The 6,360-nt window shown below is 37.3% G+C and overlaps 1 pseudogene across 1 annotated transcript; it reads left to right on the top strand.

Annotated features, from left to right (window-relative positions):
• Positions 1-590: 590 nt before the first annotated feature.
• Positions 591-1,030, top strand: LOC308430238 (ribosomal protein uL24-like; annotated as a pseudogene). Its single transcript has one exon. The product of its transcript is annotated as a ribosomal protein uL24-like (transcript).
• Positions 1,031-6,360: the final 5,330 nt, after the last annotated feature.

Here is a 6,360-nt window from a genome sequence, read left to right as displayed (position 1 = left end):
CAGAGCATCACATTCCGTTTTATGTTGTGCTGGGGATCCAGCACTGAGATTCCTGCAAGCTAAGCAAGCCCTGTCCCAACCAAGCTACATTCACTGCTCTAGTTTTAAAAGCAATGTTTAAAAGTGCTGAATAGTTAAGAACAGAATATTGGTATTTTATAGTCATATTATGTTTGAAATATTCTTGCTGAGAAGAACATAAAATGTAGATTTATGTATGAGCTTTCTAACAAAACTGATAAAACATCTTAAACCTTCAACTGTGAAGAAAAATCTAAGCCTATCAATTGGTATTCTGCAGATTCTTTGTGCTATTGTAAATCGAAATATATTTACACACACACACACACATACACACACTAAAATATAAGTAAACAGTGTATGTAGCAGAACAATGGTTTTTGGTTTTGTTTTTGTTTTGTTTTGGTTTTGTTTTGGGGGGGTTGTTGTTGTTGTTGTTGTTGTCGTTGTTTGAAACTGTATTCTGGCTAGACTAGAATTCACTATGTACACCAGACTGGCCTTGAGCTGAAGAAATCCCTCTTCACCTCTTTCCTTTTGTGGCCATCATTTGATCTCAAGCCGCCAAGATGAAGTTCAATCCCTTCATGACTTCTGACTGAAGCAAGAACCGCAAAGGGCATTTCAGTGCAACTTCTCACATTCAGAGGAAGATTGTGTCTTCCCCTTTTTCCAAAGAACTGAGACAGAAGTATAATGTTCGGTCTATGCCAATTCGAAAGGTTGATGAAGTTCAGGTTGTTCGAGGACACTACAGATGCCAGCAGATTGGCAAAGTAGTCCAAGTGTACAGGAAGAAATACATCATCTACATTGAATGAGTCCAGCCAGGGAAGGATAATGGAACAATGGTCCATGTGGGAATCCACGCCAGCAAGGTGGTTATCTTGTCTAGCTAAAGCTGGACAAGGACAGCAAGAAGATCCTGGAGAGGAAAGCCAAGTCCCAACAAGTAGGGAAGGAAAAGGGCAAACACAAGGAAAAAATGATCGAGAAGATGCAGGAGTAGAGACATCTCTTGCACGGCTTTCATTAAAGACTGCTTAACTAAAAAAAGAAAAGAAAAGAAAGAAAGGAAGGAAGGAAGGAAGGAAGGAAGGAAGGAAAAAAGGGAAGGGAAGGGAAGGGAAGAAAGAAAGAAAGAAAGAAAGAAAGAAAGAAAGAAAGAAAGAAAAAAAGAAAGAAAGAAGGAAGGAAGGAAAGAAGGAAGGAAGGAAAGAAAGAAATCCCCCTTCAGAGCCCTAGGATTAAGGACATTCACCAACACAATCAGAAGTCTTAACTATTTCATTTTGTGAATACTGTTTTATTAGGGTATTTATTCATTTCTAAAATAATAATATATGGAAAACTTTTAAAATCTAGTTATTTGAAGTCTTTATAAACACTAAAATGTTTACTCTCTCAATAGATCTGATTCAGATTTAATTTTTATTCCCAAAACTGTTTTGGTCAAAAAGCTCCATAGTGTTTTCATATTCATAAGATTCGGTAACAAATTTTGTCTTCTTGGCAAGACAGGGACAAAAACATAAAAATCACTAACATTCTTGGAGAAGAAGTGGTTTGCTTTTCTTACAAAAGTGCTTACTTTCTTCTGAGATTAATGGAATGTCAATTAGACATAGACAATGACTAAGATGTTACAGTAAGGAAGGGCGACCCCTAGTGTTGCTCTTCCGATATTAACTTCATGCACAGCTCCAGAAATTTCAGCCGTGGATGTTCTAAATCTAGTTAGAATGCCAGTTTTGTTGACCTCCATTGTCTTTAGATACAAAAGTCGGTATTAATTATGAAATTATTAAAATGTTTTAAGGGAGTTATGCAAATGGCAACAGTTCCTTGTCCCTAAAATGCCCTTTCAATGACATCAAAGATACAAATTAAAAAATAAAATGCAAGAGGGAAATGCTCAAGCTTTGCTTGAATGGACAAGGAGAAAGCTAGCTAAGGGAAAGGCAAAGCCTAGATATTAACTCCACCTTGAGCTGGAGATAAATTATGCTTAAGTCAAGGGGAGAGACTTACATATGCATAACAAGAAAATCCTGAGGATAGTTTACTGCTTTATGGGTTTTTGCATTGAAGTCTTCACCTCCACAGGCTCAAGGTTGCCAGTCCTAAAGAAAAATGAAAGTTGTTCAGCTTAGACACCTGTCACTTGTGACAAAATAAAATGAAGCAAGGGATCAGAAGAGACTTATGGTATCATTTGAACCCACTATCTCTCAACAAGAGGAGACTCTGCCAAAAGGAGAGAGAGAGAGAGAGAGAGAGAGAGAGAGAGAGAGAGAGAGAGAGATCCTGCTGGGACAGAGAAATCTTATACTGCAAGGGAAATTTTTTGAGGAGAAAACATGCAGTATTTTAAGAAACTTCTGGTATTCCTGTCTGTTATATTTTATTGTCATTGTCTATTAAGATTCTTGACTGAAACTGGATCAGTACCAGCACAGATCTTAGCAAAATTTAGACACTCAATACTATTCTTTTACATTTTGGGTTTCAGAGTTACATATCTAAGAGTTGCTTAGACCACGAGTGAGCTTGGAAGATCTCTGCCATTTTCTTTTATCCAAGCAAACATGACACATCAATGTACAGATTGATGGGACAATTAAGACTGAGATGGAAACTGAATGTGATGCCCACATTGCCAACCACTATGGCAAGTAGAACTCAGCATACAATGGAGCTTCTGTGATCATTGACCCGGACTCCCCCAGCAAGACCACAATCCATTTTTATGGTCTAGAGCAGAGGCTCCCAACCTTCCTAATGCTGTGACCCTTTGATATATTTCCTCATGTTATTGTGACCCCTCTACCATTAAATTATTTCTGTTCCTACTTCATAACTGTAATTTTGCTACTGCTATAAGTCATAATGTAAATAACTGATAATGCAGGATATTGACTAGGTGACCCCTGTTCAAGGATCTTTTTCCCCCACAAACATGTTGTGACCCACGAGTTAAGAACCACTGGTCTAGTGACATTTGATTTCTTGTGATGTTTTTATAAAACAAAACTTTTGCTGGGTTTGACTTTTAAAGCTGGCATCCTATGCTTTTTCCATGTGCATGGCATACCAAACTACCAACCGAAATAGTCACTTGCTAATTCCCCGATATTTGATTGAGAGTAGACTTCTCTTTTGGTTTCTCTCTGACCTCCTGGGATGCAACCAATCCCTCATCAAGCCAAGTAGATCATTTTATGTCTCCTAAACAGGACCCAGTTAACATCTCTACTCACACTAGTAACTGTAAATTATTTATATCATACATGCTAAATTATTTAAAATAGTACAAGGAAAGAATTATATACATTACCAAGAAACAAGACTTTTCTCTATAAGATAATTTAGCACTGAGAGTTTTATTTAAATCTTTTATGTCTCTGGCTTCCAGCACTTAGAGAAAAGAAAATATTCCTTTTCAAGTCTACATTTTCAGTCTATTTATACAAATTTACTCAAACATGTTGGCTTGAGTTTCTGCTGTCATTTATACCCTATGCAATCAAGAACTTTCAATTACTAGCAATATGTCCATCATAAAAATTTTTCATTTATTTAGCAAGAAGGTAATCCTTTAAAGGTGCATACATAATTTCATTTTGTATGACTGATTTACCTGCCTACTGATGCTCATTCTAGCATAGCATTAGCACCCTCATGGAACTGCTGTTTCTTCTAAAAGCTGCATCAATTCCTTCCAGTGACTAATTTCATAAAAAACTGAAATTCAGCTCTCAAAGTGCATAAAGAGTCTAGAAGTCACTTTTACATGCATTATTATGATTCCTTTCCATATAACTTCTGCTAGTAAGCATTGCAGGCCTCCAAAAGACACTGGGAAGGCAATCCCTACTGATGCCCCATGAAAGTACACACTCACATATTCTCAATACAAAGATGGAGAGTTAGCTAGGCAATGCTATGCATTGAAGAGGGGGAGTGTAAGGAAACTTGTAAGGTGACAGAAATCAATTTATTAAAGATTTTGTTAAATAATGATGGTTTGTTTTACTTTGTACTTGAAAGTCTTTTTTTATTCTTTCCTTTTTTTTCTTTGTGAAATAGGATCTTGTTCAATAGCCTAGGCTAGTCCAGAACTTCTCCGTAGAGCTCTATGTGATTCAAAGATATTAGTGTGTTGTATAATACAGACAGACATTTAGAATTCTAGGTGATTTAAGCTAATTTCTGAAATCCTTTTGGGTTTATAAATATTTTATTCTTCTTTTTAGGATCAATTTATAAAAACATTGAAGATCAAATTCTTTGTTTAGATTCTCTTAGGAAAAAATTACACATAGAGGTATTAATAGTATATGTGTAGGGTAGAGAGGTGAGAGCTCAGATAAAAGTACATGTTTCCCACATGTGAAGATGTGAGTTTGATTCCCAAAATTTGCACAGTTGGAAGTGTGAGGATTAATTCCAGATTAATTACAGCTGTAATTCCAGCACTGTGCAAGGGAGACTGCATACTTGGAGCTTGCTGACCATTTGGTGTTATAGGAGGGTCTTGCTCACAGTTCATTTTTGAAGACTAGTGTCCAATTACAGAAATTGATTTCATGAAAACTCAGGAGTTCCAATTTATCAAGAGAGCCCTTCTTAACAAAATAAGGTAGAGTGTACATAAGGAACCACAACAGAATTTGACCTCTGACATCCACACACCCACACATATATGAAACATAGAAACACACTTACATATGTACATTTCTTTATCATATCTATGTGAAAGCCAAAGGCTACAGAAAATGTAGATGAGAGATTAATGTGGACAGGTAAAAATAAGATGGTGGATAGATTCATAGATACTAAGTAGATAATACTGTAGAAGACCTAGAAAAGAAAGATACTGAGACTGTCAATGTCTGAGATATGCAAGAAAACTGGGTAAATGTGAGAGAGCAGTGCTTTAGGCAGGTTCAGAGTGAAAGAAGGGGCCCCACTGCAAGGCAGAGCAACAGGACAGAGATCCCCATGAATAAATGGACAATATCAAAGGTTTTAAAAAGTCTTCCTATCATCCATTTTCTTGAAACAAAGAAACATTTCATATAACTCAGAGTATATTTGATCTACACAATGAAAATGTAGATATATTAATCAGAAAGTGCCAGAAGATTTAGAACAAAACTTTAGTGTCTGAGTCACCAATGTCCCTAAGCTATTTAAGGTCAGTCAAGATAAAAAAAAAAAAGAATGAAACCCATGTAAGGTGATAAGTGATTGAGGTCATTCACAAGAGAAGATACAGGGTGGCTTAGCGAAATGAGGATGGGTCAGCCTAGGGCAGACCTTGCCCGAATGTGAAGGACAGAACAGTTTTCAAGGAAATATTTTCTGACCTGGACCATCCCTTACTCTCCCATCTGACTAATTCTAGGCTAGGAAGCACATTTCAGTAGCCACTGCCAAGTTCATTTCTCCCAAGACTTGACTTGGAATTTGTTGAACGTTATGCTCTTATTAGTAAACTAGTATCATAAACAGTAAAAACATTTGCAAGTTATGATTAGAAATTGAGAAGTATTCAGAGGTGGGTTTTTTGGTATTTTGTTCATTTTGTTTTGCTTTTTGATAAAGAGAGTTACCACATAGGCAAGTATGGCCTCTAGCAGAGAACATATACTTCCTCACTTTTTAATATACTTCCTCATGTTGTGGTTACACCCCAATCATAATTATTTTAATATCTGTAACTAATTTTGCTACTTATATGAATGGTAATATAACTATCTAATATGCAGGATACCTAATATGCAACTCCAAAGGGGTTGTGCCTCATGAGGAAGTGTATTAAAAGTCTTCAACATTGGGAGATCCAGGAACAGAAGCCTGGTGAGACTGCACTGTGGGTAGCCCGGACACAAAAAGGTCTGGGCCTAGAGCACTAAAAGCATGCCCCCCCACCTTGGTTCAGAGGGGCAGGAACTCTGCCTTAGGGATTCAGTTTCCACCTGGCTGGCCCTTGTGGGCAGAACAAATGCTCAGGCCATCTGCCACCAGGAACAGGAGAGGTCCAGGGACACAGACTGGGTACAAGGGAGAAGCGAGAACCAATCACAGACAACAAGATGGCAAAAAGAAAGCAAAAGAACTTACCCAGTGAAAACCAAGACAACCTGGCAACACCAGAACACAGCACTCCCATCACAGCAAACAGCAGAAAGTCAAACACTCCAGAAAAAGAAGACTCAGACATGAAATCATACCTCAAGATGATGATAGAGATCCTTAAACAAGAACGGGAGGAAAAGCATAAAGAAATAGAAACTTTTAAAGAGGAAACAAGAAAAACACTCAAAGAAATCA

Source organism: Micromys minutus (assembly GCF_963924665.1).
Source record: "Micromys minutus genome assembly, chromosome: 15".
NCBI lineage: Eukaryota > Metazoa > Chordata > Mammalia > Rodentia > Muridae > Micromys > Micromys minutus.
This window is presented reverse-complemented; position numbering and strand designations above follow the sequence as displayed.